The sequence below is a fragment of the Marmota flaviventris genome, chromosome 10, assembly GCF_047511675.1.
Source record: "Marmota flaviventris isolate mMarFla1 chromosome 10, mMarFla1.hap1, whole genome shotgun sequence".
In the NCBI taxonomy this organism is placed as follows: Eukaryota; Metazoa; Chordata; class Mammalia; order Rodentia; family Sciuridae; genus Marmota; species Marmota flaviventris.
In genome coordinates, this window is record NC_092507.1 from 104,318,001 (window position 1) to 104,335,894 (window position 17,894).

Consider the following 17,894-nt stretch of genomic DNA (forward strand, 5'->3'; position numbering starts at 1 on the left):
CCTTAGTCTCTCATGTCATTTGGGATTACAGGTGTGAACCACTGCACATATCAGAAAATAGGATTATTTTAGCTATGGCCTTATAAACTCTATTAACAGTAATGATGTGCAAAGCTATTTTAGACTGAGGGAAGACTTTTAAAGAACAAAGAGTCACCAGGCTTGGTGGCTCACACCTGTAATCCCAGCTACTCATGAGGCCAAGGCAGGAGAATCATCAATTCAAAGCCAGCCTGGGCAATTTAGCAAGTCCTATCTCAAAATAAAACATAAATAAAGGGCTGGGGGTATAGAGTGGTAGAGCACTGGCCTACAATGTTCCAGGTCCTGGGTTCAGTCCCTAGTATAGGAAAAAAGAAAGAAAAGAAGGAAGGAAGGAAAGAAAAGAAAAAAGGACAAATAGTCAACTCTCACCTCCTTATGACATTTTACCAACATATTATCGAGGGCATATTCCTTATATGATTTTAACCGCACACCAAAAGAATAGGGCTTAACAGGGTTGCTGCTGGAATTTGCCTGACCCTGTCCTTATTCTGTGTAGGAAGAAGAAAATAGAGGGGGATATTGGTTTCCCTTCTCAATTATCCTTCTACTAGTTGGAAATTGTATTTTCTTCCTAGGTGCCGATCACATGCTCTTCATCGGCTCCATAAAGGGTCCCCATTCAGTTAATTGCAAGCCACTATTCCAAACACCTGGGCTCTGCCCTCCCATAGGATATTGTTCCCTGTGATGGCTGTAGCAGAAGAGTGAATGTGAACGAGGGCACATTTTTTAGGTTTTTGTTGTTGTTTGATTTGTAGTTGTGGCTTAACCACTGAGCCACATCCCCAGTCCTTTTTTATATTTTATTTGGAGACAGGGTCTCAGTAAGTTGCTTAAGGCCTCACTAAATTGCTAAGGCTGGCATTGAACTCACAATCCTCCTGCTTTCGGCCTCCCAAACCACAAGGATGACAGCATGCACCACTGCACCTGGCTATATTTTTCACTTTCATCCGCTTATTCTCCATATCTTCCCCAGAAAAGGTAGTGTAGGCTTGGTGAACAATTGTAGTAACTTAACAAACTCACGATGTCGGGAGGGGAGGAAATTAAACTGAACACAAAATCTGCTACAGTTGCATAACTTATAGTACATTTGCTAGGTAGACAGGAGCTATATTTAAGCTGACTTCCTACAAGTCCTATCAAGACTTCCACTTAATTTCATTAATTAGAAACTAAAACTCGTGGCCACATAGACTCACTGCTTCCAGACTGAAGTCCATATTCCATGCTTGAACTTCTCATGTTACCATGGTTTCAGCCTAGTGAACTTTCACCCACAAAAGACTCTATAAAGGCTGGGAGTGGTGGCACACACCTATAATCCCAGTGGCTAGGGAGCCTGAGGCAGGAGAATTGTGAGTTCAAGGCCAGCCTCAGCAACTTAGTGAGGCCCTAAGCAACTCAATGAGACCCTAAGCAACTCAATGAGACCTCCATCTCTAAATAAAGTACAAAAAAGAGCTAGAGATCTGGCTCAGTGGTTAAGTACACCTGGGATCAATTCCCAATAAACAAACAACAAAAAAAGAAGGCCAGCAAAATGGGTCTCCTGCCACCCCACCACTATAAGAGTAGAACAGAATAAAATTAGCGATACTCATTGATCAACTTTATCTTTTATTGTACATCCAAGTTTTAGTGTATTAAGGGTAGTCCTGTTAATGACCCTTCTGTTCATCCCAGGAAAGCTAGACAAGTCATTACATCCTTCCCCTTAGGTTACCTGTGGACAACCCAATTCAATCTTTCTAATCTGCCCTCAGGTCTAACAGCCCCTGCCATTTTCTAACCTCTGCTGTGTGATTACCCACCTACCTCCAGAAAGCGCCAGTCATTGCCCTCAGAGTTTGTCCTTTCCTAGGGACTCCATCTTCCTTTGTCTAGTGGCTCATTCTTCACCTCTGAGTTACTCAATCAAAAAAACCATAAATGCATCAGACAGCTTGTTGCCTTTGGCCCTCATTCCACAGAAGAGTTCAGGTGGGTACATGGGCTCTCCAAATGTGACCCCCATTTAAATCTCCTTACCCTGTGAGATGTGATATTGGCCATACTGGGGGTTCAACCCCCGGACCTCACACATACTATGCAAGTGCTCTATCCACTCCACCTCATTATTTTATTTATTTATTTATTTTTGGTACTAGGAATTGAAGCCAAGGGTGCTTAACCACTGAGTCACATCCCCACCCACCCTTACCCCCATTTTTTTGAGACAGATTCTCACTAAGTTGCTTAGGGCCTCATTAATTAAATTACTGGGGCTGGGCTCAAACTTGCAATCCTCCTGCTTCAGGCTCCCAAGTCAACGGGATTACAGGCATGGGCCACCACGCCCAACCCATCTCCTTCTTTTTAATATTGTCCAGCCAATAACTGTTGGAACACTGACACAGATGCACATACATGCACACAACTTTCATGGGCAAATGTTAACTCACAGAGATAATATAAAATCTAAACTAAAGCTCTCTAACTGCATGTGAAGGGAATTCAGTCCACAGACTTGATCAGTGTTTTGTTGTCGCTGTTTTTAAATGATTTTTAATGTCTTTAGAAGGTTCATACAATTCCCATTTTACCCCCATCTCAGCTCCTCCCTGTTGCATTATATCCAGCTGCTTCACCCATTTATGCTTCTATCCTGTCTTCTGAAAGCATTTGGGTTCGAGATCCCTGAACCTAAAACCCTCAAGAGGGTAGATATACATTTTCCTAATTGCCCTATAACATATGGATATTTTTCCTTTTGCTTTTGGGTTTTCTTTCTTTTCTCTCTCTCTCTCTCTCTTTTTTTTTTTTTTTTTTTTTGGTACTGGGGATTGAACACAGGGCATCACACATGCTAGGCAAGTGTTGTGCCACTGAACCACATCCTCAGCCCTTTTCTATTTTATTTTGAGACAGGTTTTCTCTAAGTTGCCAAGGCTAGCCTTGAACTTTTGATCCTCCTGAGTAGCTGGGATTACAGGATGCACCATTGCACCAGGCCTAATCTCCTTTTAAACTGTGCCTCTTGGATCTTCAATCACAGGCTACTCCCTTAGCTACACCCAAACCACATGAAATTGTTAAATGTTTATTTAGGGATGTAGGTCTGTTCTTAGAAAGATGTCTTTTTCACCAGCCTTTGAACTACTGGAGATGGAGGGGAGTTTTGATTCTTTGGATTATATATTAATAGTAATCATTTGCCAAGGTATTCCTTAGTATTAATATTCCCTACTATTGTCTGGAAATAATTACTTTAGGATTTCATTTAATAATTTTAATTTCTTCCTATTATGTCACAAAATATTTTCATTTGTTCAAATATTTTTGACTATCTACTATGTGTTGGGCATATGTTCTAGATACTGGAGAGAGAGTAATGAACAAAACAAAGCTTCCTTCTTCATGAAGTTTACTTATATTCTAGAAAAGAAAACAATTTCAGTAGACATAATAGACATAATATCTATAATGCTGAAGACTTAATATGCTCTGTCCTTACTTCAGAATTATCTGTCTTACATGTATTCTTGTATATATATCTTTTGGGTAATCAGAAGATTTTTATCTCAAGTAATTGCATATTGCTAAGTATCTGCCTAATAAAAAAATGTTGAAATATAACTAGTCTGCAAGCAATGAGCTCAACAGGTAGGGGAAAATATAATGACTCCAATTATATTTTCAATTCTTGGCCTTCTTCTTCTTTTTCTTTCTTTTTTTATATTTGTACTGGCACTAAACCCAGGGGTGCTTTACCACTCAGCTACATCCCAAGTCTTTTTTATTTTTTATTTTGAGACAGGGTCTCACTAAACTGCCCAGGTTGGCCTTGAACTTGCAATCCACTTGTCTCAGCCTCCTGAATCACTGGGATTATATGGGTGCACCACCACAGCTGGCAAGTATTGGCCTTATTCTGTGTACAAATAGATTAATATCCTTTGTCTCATTGCCAAAGAGTATGTTGCTAACCCTGGCCAGTTCTCCCTCAAATGCACACAGTTGGAAACAAGAGAAATCAGGGAATGATATATTAGGTATGAATTAGCACCACGGAGAATAATGTAACATTGTTGATGTTGCTTAAAAAGAGGCTTTCTGGACAATAGTGTTATTGTGGTCAAATGTGGCTCAGGACAGTCTTTAAACTGAAAGTTCTCCAGGCTGCCTTCTTTCTCTATTAATCAGGAGGATCATAAAGGAGTTCTTTTATTTGGATCAAATTCTCAGGATCATGAAGGAATTCTTTTCCTTGGATCAAATCCTTGGGATCATAAAGAAGTTCTTTTCCTTGGATTGAATCCTTGGACTAGGTTTGAAATCTTTTTTTGTGCTTGCGATGGTATAGTCCTCTATCTTCAAAAGTGTTTCCAAATTCAACTATTAATGCAGACAAGCTAAGAGGGCAACAAACATGATGGAAGTGATTTGAGAATTTGAGCTGACACACTCTGGCATTCAGACATGCCTGGAGGACCTGTCTGCCAAGATCTCGTGTACAGGAAGGATTACGAAGAGCTTATCTGAAGGGGAGTGAAGACTTACGAGACAAAGTTGGAAGAGGAAAGAGATTGTGGGTACAGACCAAATTCATGTTTGAATCTTAGGGAATGGGAACTAAAAGGGCATGTCAAACCCAAAAGAGTAGTTTCTATACAATCCTCTGACACATTAGGACTTTTCAGATGGGTCATGTTACGGTGTGGAGCAAAGTTGGGTGAAGGGTGCTTTTGCAAGCTAAAATGTGTATTGAAGACATCGTAGCCCAAAGCAGCCAACATCATGGCCCCAAAGGAAACAGGGCAGCACTGCACCTAAATTAGCACCAGAAGAATATCACAGACATCAACGACACCGGGTGCTTTGGACCTAACGCCAGTATGTGTGCACAGGTTGGCCTCAAAATGACTGGGGACTGCACTAAAGTGAGTCAGAGAAAAAATGAGGTACTTGTAGGGGTCAGAGGGTTGTTGGGAGTAAGAGTTAAGAGTGTAGTTCTAGGGGCTGGGGATGTGACTCAAGCGGTAGCGCGCTCGCCTGGCATGCATGCGGCCCGGGTTCGCTCCTCAGCACCACATACAAACAAAGATGTTGTGTCTGCCGAAAACTAAAAATAAATATTAAAAAAATTCTCTCTCTTTCTCTCTCTCTCTCTTAAAAAAAAAAAAAGAGTGTAGTTCTACAGATAGCTGACTGTCAGGGAAGGGAGTTGCAAATAGGAAATTGAGGAGTCTAAAATGAACTCTACAGAGCTGGATCTGTATATTGGGCTGGGGATAAAGCTCAGCTGGTAGATTGCTTGCCTCGCATGCACAAGGCCCTGGGATTGATCCCCAGCACCACAAAAACAACAACAACAAAAACCTATGAATATCACTGTGAGTTCTTTTTTGGAGGAGATGCTTCTTTGCTTTTTATGGGTGCATTATAAGTATATAGTTTCTTTAAGTGTGTGTACATGTGCACATGTGTGTTTGTGATTATGAAATAGCCTGTACTCAGAGGGCCTACATAAAATAATAGCCCAGTACTTTTTTTTTTTTTTGAGAAAGGGTCTCACTAAGTTGCTGAGGCTGGCCTCAAACTTGAGATTCTCTTGCCTCGGCCTCCTTAGCTATAGGCATGTGCCACTTTGTCCAGCCCAGACCGATCTTGAAATTCCCAAACTCAAGTAATACTCCTCCTTTAGCCTCCCTCATAGCTGGGACTACAGTCATACCATTGTGCCCAATAACAGCTTATACAAATTGGCACACCTAAAACCCTGTATTTTGGGGTTTTTTTTTTTTGGGGGGGGGGTACTGGGATTGAGCCCAAGGGTGGTGCCTAATCACTGAGCTACATACCCAGTTTTTAAGTTTGAGATAGGGTTTCCTAAAGTTGCTCAAAGCCTTGTTAAGTTGTTGAGGTAGAATTTTTTTGTTTTGTTTTGTTGTTTATGCAATATTATTGAAGAAAAATAAATCAATAACTAGCAGAGGTATTAGTTGATCACTCATCCATTGACAACTTGCTTCATTTATTCAGTGCTATATTAAACAGTGTATTAGAAGATAGATTAACTAATAGCTCTAAGCCTCCTAACAATTTAAACGAAAATTATAAAATGTTTTGAGACCCTATTTTGGAACACAGAGGGTATTTGACTTCCAATTTCCATTCTCTGTAGAATAAGAACAGGTCATTCCTTTATTGACATGCATAAAATACATCACATTTTCTGTTCTGCTGATGCTATAAATTCAATACCAGTTCTTTTGCCACATCATTATGAGAATAAAGCATATCATGTAACCTCAAGTCTCTAACAGTGGAAGGTTTAAACAAAATGAATGCTGCTAGAATAATGCTGCTTTCTTTTAAGTGACAACTAAGCATCCATCTCCCACCCCCTCAGATGATTTCTTCTGCATGTTAGAGCAGTGAGGAATAGTTTAGTCTCATAACCAAGTTAGAGTGAAGACATTGGCCACATAACACACATGCTCCATTTAAAAAAAAAAATTCTGAATCTTGGGCAACTTTTCTCTTGTAACTATTTTATAGTTTCTAAAAAAGCAGTTTTTGTCCAAAGCTGGAAGAACTCAAGTCTTCTCAGATGACCATGAGAATGAATGGAGGGAGATAAACAAAAAATAAAGAAGATGAAGTCTGGTAGGCGAGCAACTGTATAAGAAAATTAAAAAAAAGAACAGTAAATTTAAAATTTATTCCAGCTATAATGCAGGTTATTCTGACTTTAAGATAGCGTCACATGGCATAATTCTGAGTTCATTCCTGAGATATTCTGTTGTACTTATCTCTTGTCTCTTTTATAGATATGTACAATCTCTGGCACTAAAGGGTCATCTGGGTTTGGATCACATAGCAGTGAACAAATGGATAAAAGAACTTTAGAAATAGTTAAAGCAGGAGACCATTCTAATTTTAGAATATTGAGATAAATGATGCCATTACGGTCAATATTTGGATGATAAATTCTTGTTGTAAATGCAACCTTAGGTGGTTTGAAGGTGTTGCTGTAGGAAAATGAATTGTCAAAAAGAATACACCGCTGGGGGCATGGTGGCGCACACCTGTTATCCCAGCATCTCGAGAGGCTAAGGCAGGAGGGTCGAGAGTTCAAAGCCAGCCTCAGCAAAAGCCAGCACTAAGTACCTGAGACCCTGTTTCTAAATAAAATACAAAATAGGGCTGAAGATGTGGCTTAGTGGTTGAATGCACCTGATTTCACTCCAGTGAGAACACACACACACACACACACACACACATCCCGCGCCAAAAAAAAGAACATACCATGTTGATATGGGCTATTATTAGGTACCATAATAACAGTGGCTTGCCAATGAAACATATCATCCCCACTGGACCTGCAGAACATTGTGCTGGAGGGCCAAATCACCAAATTCCTTATTGATCCGTTTCAGCACCATAGTCTGTGCTTTTCATCTGGCTCCTTACTATCTTGGTGTGGGCTAAAAGGTTCTGCCCAAACTCTTGATTTTCAGGGTGGTAGGGAAGGATTGTCTCTTTTTCTCACACCGGCTGTAGCAGACACAGGTGCGGAGGGGCTGGGGCCTCTCTCAAGTTGTGGCTTCTGCCTCCTCCCCTGCACCTAGCTGGTGTCTCCCTGGACCCTACCGGGCTCAGGCACACAACACATTGAGTATGGCTTTGAACGTGTGATCTTCCTGTCTCAGCCTAGAACCCAGATCTTTTTAAATATTGTCCATTAGAGGAACAAGAGTTTTTAAGAGAAAAGTTTGAGTTCAGGTTTGGTGCTAGGAATGTACAAGACAAGCCTATTGTCTCATAAAATTAGGAGGCTCAAAGAATTTTGAGAACATATGGAACAGTTTGAAGAGACTTCCACTGTCCACATTAGAGACAATTTGAGTATCAGAATAAATACTGTCAACAATAGATTGTACACTAGGAGTGGTGGCATACACCTGTAAGCCCAGCTACTCAGGAGGCTGAGGCAGGAGGATCCCAAGTTTGAGGCCAGCCTGGACAACTTAGTGAGACCTGTCTCAGAATAAAAAATTAAAAGGGTTAGGGATGTAACTCAGGGATAGAATGCCCCTGGGTTTAATCCCCAGACCATACACCACACACACACATACACATACACACACACACATGCGATTACAATTCATTGAATAAAATAGGACTATGAATTCATACTGGTATTAATAAATGTTCAAGCAAATGAAGAAGATAAAGTTTTTATTAACAGTAGAATGCCACCAAAAATATAGAAAAAAATGGAATTATAAAATCACATTTGGACTGGGTGTGATGGCATACCTGTATCCCAGTGACTCAGAAGGCTGAGGTAGGAGGATCAAGAGTTTGAAGTTAGCCAGGTGCAATGGAATACATCTGTAATCCCAGGAGTTTGGGAGGCTGAGGCAGGAGGATCACAAGTTCAAAGCCAGCTTCAGCAACTTAGAGAGATCCTGTCTCAAAATAAAAACAAAAGGGTTGGGGATGTGGCTCAGTGGTTAAGTGCTCCTGAGTTCAATTCCAGGTACCAAAAGAAGAAAAGTTTGAGGCCAGCCTTGGAAACTTAGCAAAGCTCTGTTTCAAAATTTAAAAAAAGAGAAAAAAAAATAGTATTTGACAACTACTATAGTAATAATTGATTCAGTTAAGAAACATCATTGGATGATAAAATTAATGGATAAAATTTTGATGAGAAACAGAATGTTTACAGTCTCATAGTATCTCATAACAAGATATTTGTTAACTATAAAAAGAAAATTAGGGCTGGGGTTGTGGCTCAGTGATAGAGCGCTTGCCTGGTACGTGCAAGGCCCTAGGTTTGATCCTCAGCACCACGTAAAAATAAATAAATAAAATAAAGATGTTGTGCCCAACTAAAAAATAAATATTGAGGGGGAAAAAAAAGAAAAACAGTAGTTTTGAAGTGGAGAAACCTGGCAGGCATCACTTTAACCAAGTCATCAGAATTAACTTTAACAGTAATGGAACAAATCAACTCCAGATATTATGTACAGATCACATCGCTTCTGTGGTATTCCTGCTAAGAATGCATAACCTGAATCTAATCATGAAGAAGCATCAGACAACTCAAGTTGGAGAACATTCTACAAAATCATTGGTCTGTAACTCTTCAAATATTTCAAGGTCATGAAAGACAAAATGCAGAAAATCTATTTTAGATTTTGGACTAAAGATACTTGACAACTTAATGCAATGTATGGTCTGGAATTTCTTTTACCATGGTTGACATTACTGGGACACCTGAGAAAAATTTGAATGAGGTCTGTAGACTAGAAAATGCTATTGAAGCAGAAATCATTGATTTCTCTTTCTTTCTCTTTGTGGTGTTGAGGGTTGAACTTAGGCCTTGCACATATGAATCAATATCAATTTCTTATTTTCATAATTGTACTGTGGACATGAAAGAGAATGCCAATGCTTTTAGGAAATATACACTTGACTATTTAGAAGAAAGGAGCATCTTGTCTACAACCAATTTGCAAACAGAAAAAATCTAAGAAAAAATTATGCCCACATGTATACATACAGAGAGTGATCGAGCAAGTTCGTACAAAGTATTAGCCTAGGTTGCTAGGAGAAAGAATTGAAATTAACAAGCAAGTGATTCGTGACTAACATCAGTAATTTTGAGAATATGCCCCAAAGACCTTTTTAATGGTCTTTGCCAATTATGATGTAAGATAAAACAGAAAATCTTGAAAACCAGGAACTCACTCTCTAAATTTACGATACTATGGCATACTCTTCTAACGCAGAATCAATTCAATTCATTCCAACTTCAATTCCAAACTCCTCTAGCAAAAAATACGTGGTTTTGTTTTTTTACTTTCATCTTTATATTAGAAGATTGTAGTAACAAATTCCACACAATTCTCCTTCTAGAACAATAGATGAATCCCATTCGTGATAAACAGGTGGAATCCAAATAAATTCCGAACACTTGTATAATATAGAGATAAAACATTTTGGACCCGAAGCTCAAAGCTAATTAAGAACCAGCAGGGGCCATGGATTGAACCACCTCCAACCTCTCTTTCCTCTATTATTCCTATATCACTGGCTGCAGGAAGCAGCCATATTGAAATACAAATTTTACTTTTTCTTTGAAAAAAAGAAAAACAAATAGATGGTTTATTCTCAGAATGTACAGGAACTTATAGTCTAAACGTCCATAAATACATATTCTAGAAACTCTTATCACCTCAGAACCCTACTACAGCTTCTCTTTAATCTTTTTAAACATCCTGTTACAAAAATTGCAGCTGCATCTATGGCAGGAAGAATAATAAGATAATAATTGGTCAAACATCAAAAGCATTTGGGTGTGTCTTCCACAGACTTTTAGTCTTCTCTCCCACCAACACCATGTTCTTAGATTTTTCTCCCCAACCACACACATGTATTTTTTGTTTGTTTCTTTCTTCTTTTTCCTTTCTCCTGAGTAATTACTATGAATTTTTGCCAGGTCAATCATTTTTGTCAGGAAGAAACCCAAAATAATATATTAAAAAAAAAAGCAGATAAACAGTACCTGAAGATGTACTGTTCACAGGCCCACGCCTCCCTTTGATTTCTTTCCCCATACCTAATGGGATTCATTGGTGGAATTGCACGTCCTCAGTTATTTGTAGGAGGGAGATCCTCTAACTGACGTATGCTAGGAATTTCCTATTAACTTCATGGGATGAATATAGAATTACCCTCGCCAACCAGTGTTTACTAAGAAAGAAACACACATATTATCTTATGTGGGCTGTGAATCTAATACATATACATATACATCCAGCAAGTAGTTCTCCCTGCCCACCTACTGGGGATTGAGCCCAGGGGCAACTAACCACTGAGCCACATCCCCAGCCCTTTTTAATATTTTATTTAGAAACAGGGTCTTGGTGAGTTGCTTAGAGCCTCAGAACAGATCACATTGAATTAATGCACAAACATTCAAAGGTTCACAGTGGTTACTTCTGGCAGGTAAGATGGTGGTCCTGTTTTTATTGCCTTGAATAAGGTAAGTTCTAATTTTCACAATAAATACTAACTTTAATAACAATGACAACATGAATTATTTATTAGTTTCTGCTAGATGCTGTTTCCTAGCATGTAGTTCCTATCCTCAAGGACAGTTTCCTAGCATGTAGTTCCTATCCTTGAGGATATTCCCATTGCACAGATAAGGAAACTGGGGCCCAAGGCCACAGAACTAAATAGGTGATGAAAGAAACTAGAACCCAGGTTTGACTGATTCTTAACCTTTCTTCCTATAATGAGGAAAATAATTTATTTCTTTTATCAACAAGAATTGATGGGGGATTATTGTGGTGTGCAGAAATTCATACAATATGCTAACTTTGGTTGAACAGCACAAGTTACATTGAGATTATTATGTCCTTTATTTGGATACAGTATGAAGACTGCATGTGACATTTTACCTGTGATGTGAGATCATTGGCTCATATAGAACTTACCAAAAAATCCTGTGGTTCTTATTTTATTTTTCCTTTTTCTCTTGACTCTACCTCTTCCCTATTCCTCTCAGTAATCAATTTAACAAATTAATTGTTAACCATTTTTTTCTCAATGTTGACATAACTACATATAGACAAATAGAAATACACTCATTCAAAACAGATTTTTTTTTTGTCATTTAAAAAATGACTGCTTTTTGCTGGATACAGTGACATGCACCTGTAATGCCAGCGATTTGGGAAGCTGAGACAGGAGAATTGAAAGTTCAAGGTCAACTTCAGCAATTTAGCAAGATCCTTAGCAACTTAGCAAGACTCTGTCTCAAAAATAAAAAGATCTGATACAAAATACATGTATGAATATGTGAATTTAGTGTCAATATACCTTATATATATTCAGAGATATGATAAATTATGGTATAATGGTGTGTTAAGAATTGTAATGCAAAAATAAATAAATAAATGGATTAAAAAAGATTTTCTGGGAGATGTACAAGGGTTTATTTTTGTTTTAAATGGATCTTTTTTTTGTAGTGGTAAAATATACATAATACTTTATTACTGCAAGAATATACTGTGTATTTCAAAAAGCTAGAAGAAAGGATTTTGAAAGTTTCTCCCACAAAGAAATGACAGATGTTTGAGGCCATAAATATGTTTAACCTGATTCAAACATTGTGCAATGTATACAAGTATCAAAACATAACATGGTATATTACTAATAATGTACAACTTTGTTTTTATGCAATAGGCTAAAATAAATAATATTTTATCAAAAAAAAAAATAGGCTGGAGATGTGGCTCAGTGGCTTAGTGCCCGTGAATTCAATCGCTGGTACCCCGCCAAAAAGAGTTGTTGAAGATATGACATCAAAAGTACGCAGGAGTATTTGAAGTGTCAACACTAAAATATCTGGTGCAGTCTCTTTCTACAGGGCTCTGAGACACTAGTTTTTGGTTAAAAATGAGAATTCTGGATAGAATCTGATTGCAGAAATTCAGGAAAACTTCGACTAAAATAGAAACTATAAATTATAGTTATTTAAAATGGTTATGGCTGATTTTTCAAGAGTGAAAGAGGTGATGAAAGTTTATAAAAAGAATAATATACCTGCAAGGAAATTTGGTCATTTCCGTGGCATGCAAAATAAAGTACGGGCACAACATTTTTTTTTTTTTTAACCGTGGGTTGAACCCATGGGTGTTTAACCCACATGCCCAGCCCTTTTAATGTTGTTTTTTTTTTTTTAATTTTTAATTTGTTCTTTTAATACATACATGACAGTAAAGTATATTTTGATAGATTACACATATACGGAGTATAACTTATTCTAATTAGGATCCCATTCTTGTGGTTATAAATGATATGGAGTTATACCAAAAAAATTGTTTTAAATTAAAAAATAAAAAGGTCTGGGGATGTAGCTCAGTGGTAAAGTACCCTGGGTTCAATCCCCAGTACCAAAGTATCAAAAAAAAAAAGTGGCTACCTTTTAAAATATTTTAGAGCAAATTTAATTCAAAACAAAGACAAGTCATACTTTGCAATATTCTCTACAGGTGACAAAAAAAAAATTCTCTAGATTAAAATGATAAACTGCTGTTCTAACCTGGAAAGCCATCTTCCATTACAACTTGACATTGGGACTAAGTAATCAATTTATCTTTTTTGTATTTGGAATTCATAAAAGGTATCTAAAAACTAACAACCTTCCTTTCAGATTTCTTTTTTTTTTTTTTTTTAATATTTATTTATTTAGTTTTCGGCGCACACAACATCTTTGTTTGTATGTGGTGCTGAGGATCGAACCCGGGCCGCACGCATGCCAGGCGAGCGCGCTACCGCTTGAGCCACATCCCCAGCCCTCCTTTCAGATTTCTTTCTCTCTTTTTTTTTTTTGAGACAGGGTCCCACTGTGTTACCCAACCTGGTCTTAAACTCAAAATTGTGTCTCAGCCTCCCAAAGATCTAGGATTATAGGTGTGTACCATTGCACCCTACTAGATTTCCAATAGTATATGTGCTATTGATGAATTTCTTTAGTTTCTCGAAAAAGTGACCACTTTTTTTGGGGGGGGTACCAGTGATTGAAGCTAGGGGTGCTTAACCACTGGACCACATTCCTAACCCTTTTCTTATTTTTTATTCTGAGACAGGATCTTGCTAAGTTACTGACAGCCTGGCTAAATTGCTGAGGCTGGCTTTGAATTTGATCCTCCTGCCTCATCCTCCCTAGCCACTAGGATTACAGGCTTGTACCATCCTGCCCAGTTAATAATATTCTTGTATATATGTCCTATGGTATTTTAACTCAATAGTTTGATTAAGCTAGTAGTTTTAGCTCAATAGAATAGATACCAGGACTAAGATTACTGGGTAAAGACCATATGCATTTTTAAAATAATAGCTGTTGTCAGATGGCTTTTTGAAAAACCTATAATACTTTATCTTTCAGTAACCAGCGCATGAAAATGCCCTTTACCCAACATCCCTGTAGCAAGAGTACTGTAGCTTATTCATCAGCCATTCTTTTTTAAAAATATTTTTTTAGTTGTAGATGGACACAATATCTTTATTTTTATTTATTTATTTTTTATGTGGTGCTAAGGATTGAACCCAGTGGCTCACACATGTGAGGCAAGTGCTCAACTACTGAGCTACAACTCCAGCCCCTCAGCAGCCATTCTTATAAAACCCTGTGAAACAAGAGATCAAAGGAAACTATTTAATAAATATAATACAGATTATCTACCAAAATCAATAGCCATGAACCCTGTTGAAATATTAAAATTCTTTCATTCATATTTGGGAAATATACATGAGCAAAAGCTTTAATTAGAAAATTAAATACATTTCCCAAATTTAAAATCCATGTGTGAGATTACATATAAAATGTACACAAATCAATCAGAGGATGTTGGGGAAAAAGGCACACTCATACATTGCTGGTAGGACTGCAAATTGGTGCAACCACTCTGGAAAACAGTATGGAGATTTCCTCAGAAAACTTGGAATGGAAACACCATTTGACCCAGCTATCCCACTTCTCAGTTTATACCCAAAGGACTTAAAATCAGCATATTATATGGGATGGGGTTGTGGCTCATGGGTAGAGTGCTCGCCTAGCACGTGCAAGACCCTGGGTTCGATCCTCAGCACCACATAAAAATAAATAAAGTAAAGGTATTGTGTCTATCCACAACTAAAATAAATAAATAAATATTTTTAAAAGAATTTTTTAAAAAATCAGCATATCACAGTGATGCAGCCACATCAATGTTTATAGCAGCTCAACTCACAATAACTAAACTATGGAACCAATCCAGGTGCCTTTCAACAGATGAATGAATAAAAAAAAAATGTGGTACAGAATATACTTTGTATATAACCAGAGATATGAAAAATTGTGCTTTATATGTGTAATATGAACTGTAGTGCATTCTGCTGTCATATGTAACAAATTAGAATAAAAATTTTTGAAATATGGTATATATACAATGGAATATTACTCAGCTTTAAAGAAGAATGAAATTATGGCATTTGCCAGTAAATGGATGGAGCTGGAGAATATTATGCTAAGCAAAATAAGCCAATTCCAAAAAACCAAAGGCAGAATGTTTTCTCTGATATGTGGATGCTAATTCACAATGCAGTGGGGCTAGGGAAGAACAGAGTTACTTTACAGGTAGAGGGGTGTGAAGGGAGGGGAGGGGGTATGGGGGTAGGATGGATAGTACAACAAATCAGACATTATTACTCTATGTACATATATAACTGTATCACCAGTAGGATTCTACATCATGTATAACCAGCAGAATGAAAAATTATACTCCATTATATATGATATATCAAAGTGCATCCTACTATCATGTATAACTAATTAAAACAAATAAGTTATTATAAAAATTCTGGGAATGACATAGTTCAAGCACTTTCTCTTTGCAAAAAAAAAAAATGTACACAAATCCTAAGTGCACAGATTGATTCATTATCACACAGTAAACATATCCACATGGCTACCAGCCAGGTCAAGAAACAGACCTTACCAGTACCTCACAAGCCCTCTTCATGCTCTTCCCAAACATTGTCCCCTTCTTCATTCCTAAAGAGAACCACAGTCCTGACTTTTAACACCACAGAATATTTTTTTGCCTGGCTTTGAAATATATGAAATAGAATCATGCAGTCTATCCTCTTTTTTGTGTGTGTCTGCTTTATTGCCCTCAAATTATCTTTGTGAAATTTCTGTTTTAGATGAAAGTAGTTTACTCACTTTCATTAATGTACAATAGTTCATTGTAAAAATAAAATACTGCAACTTATTATCTATTCTGTTGTTCCAGAAATTTCAGGTCCTTCTGAACTGGAAAACTGCCTCCATATTGTATTATCAGAAATTTGTATCATTATAACATTTCTGTCTATGTGAAATATTTATTGACTTTTAACTGCTCAGTAGGGCCAGACAAATTTGTATTAGTCGACTAGTAATCTCTCTTTTGGTTAATCTTAAAGACCTAATAAATATTATTTGTGTAAATTTGTCCAGTTAACCAAAACTATAGCTACCTATGGCCTCATTCAACAGACATTTCTGCAACTCAACCAATTCAATTTAACAAATATTTATTGAAAGTCTACTGTGGCTGAGCACAGTTATGTACATGTGTAATCCCAGGGACTGGTGGCACATACCTGTTATTCCAGTGACTTGGGAGGCTGACATTCAAGGATCACAAATTGGAGGTCAGCCTCAGCAGTTTAATGAGAGCCTGTCTCAAAATAAAAAGGGCTGGGGATGTGGCTCAGTGATAGAGCACCCCTAGATCAGCCCCCAGTACCAAAAAGAAAGGAAGGACCTGGTCACGGTGGCGCACATCTGTAATCTCAGCTACTCAGAAGGCTGAGGTAGGAGGATTAGAAGTTCAAAGCCAGCCTCAGCAACTTAGTGACACCCTATCCTAAAATAAAAGGGGCTTGGATGTGGTTAAGTGCCCCTGGGTTCAATCTGGTATCAACAACAACAATGACAAAAGAGAGAGAGAGAGAGAGAGAGAGAGACGAGAGAGAGGAAGGAAATCTATGGTGTTCCAGGTACGGACTGGGTTGACTGGGGTTAAAACAATGAACAAAACAGACCAGACCTACACCCTCATCAAATTTACATTCTAGTTGATGAGATACTTGTAAACAAAAAATTAAGTTATTTAGATAATTTTACTTGAGTGCATGATGAAAGTGAAATGGTGCAACACGGGCTGGGGTTGTGGCTCAGCGGTAGAGCGCTCGTCTAGCACGTGTGAGGCCCTGGTTTCGATCCTCAGCACCACATAAAAATAAATAAATAAATAAAAACAAAGGTATTGTGTCCAACTACAACTAAAAGGTAAATATGGAAAAAAAAAAAGAAAAAGAAAAAGAAATGGTGCAGCTCTAGGAACTAAAGAGGGAGTCAAATAACTTTAGAAGAGATTGGCTCCATGAAGACTGAAGTATAACATTCCAAGCAAGGGGAATGGCCAGGTCAGAGGCCTTCAGGAGGGTTAGGCTTCAAGCCCAGTCAGGAAGCATGGTCAGCAAACAGCCGGAGTTGACAGCTCTTTCAGGGTCCGCCTCAAGTGCAGAGAGCCCTGCTATAAAAGGACATATGCTTCCTGCAGCAGACCACCACATCTAGAGACCGAGAGACCAGTCATTCTGATCAGACATCCTGACCAATTCTTATCAATTCGGAGCTCCCTGATGGGTTGGCAAAAGCTTTGTTGGGTTCCAGCACTGATCTTTCTCTGTTGCACCTGCTTCCTCTCCCTTTCTTTCACAGACATTAAACCTTAACAAACATCTCAAATCCTGAATTCCATCTCTGTATCTGTAGTGAACTCAGGTAAAACCTGTGACAAGTGGGAAGCCACTGGAGAGCAAAGACATTCAAATTTAGGTTCTTGATCACTCAAGCTGCGGTATAGAGAATGGATTCTAGCCGGGTACAGTGGCACCTGCCTATAACCCCAGTGGCTTGGGAGCCTGAGGCAGGAGGATCACAAGTTCAAAGCCAGCTTCAGCAATTTTGTGACGCCCTAAGCAATGTAGCAAGACCCTGTCTTAAAATTTAAAAATAAAAATAAAAAAAATGGGCTGGGGATGTGGCTCAGTAGTTAAGCACTGATGAGTTCAATTCCTGGTAGAAAGAAAAAAAAGGGGGTGGGGTGGGGCCAGGGTTGTAGCTCAGTGGTAGAGTGCTTGGTTAGCATGTGTGAGGTACTGTGTTCAATCCTCAGCATCACATAAAAATAAAAATAAAAAAGGTATTGTGTCCACTTACAACTAAAAAAGAAAATGTGTATTTA

At 38.1% G+C, this 17,894-nt stretch overlaps 1 protein-coding gene and 1 pseudogene across 1 annotated transcript in view; one reads left to right on the forward strand and one right to left on the reverse strand.

Moving 5' to 3' along the window:
- The window catches only part of Lrig2 (leucine rich repeats and immunoglobulin like domains 2), a 159,581-nt gene that overhangs the window by 39,654 nt on the left and 102,033 nt on the right, over positions 1 to 17,894 (forward strand). The gene's annotated exons all lie outside the window — the stretch shown is intronic.
- Positions 6,799 to 7,481, reverse strand: LOC114096767 (ubiquitin-conjugating enzyme E2 D3-like; annotated as a pseudogene).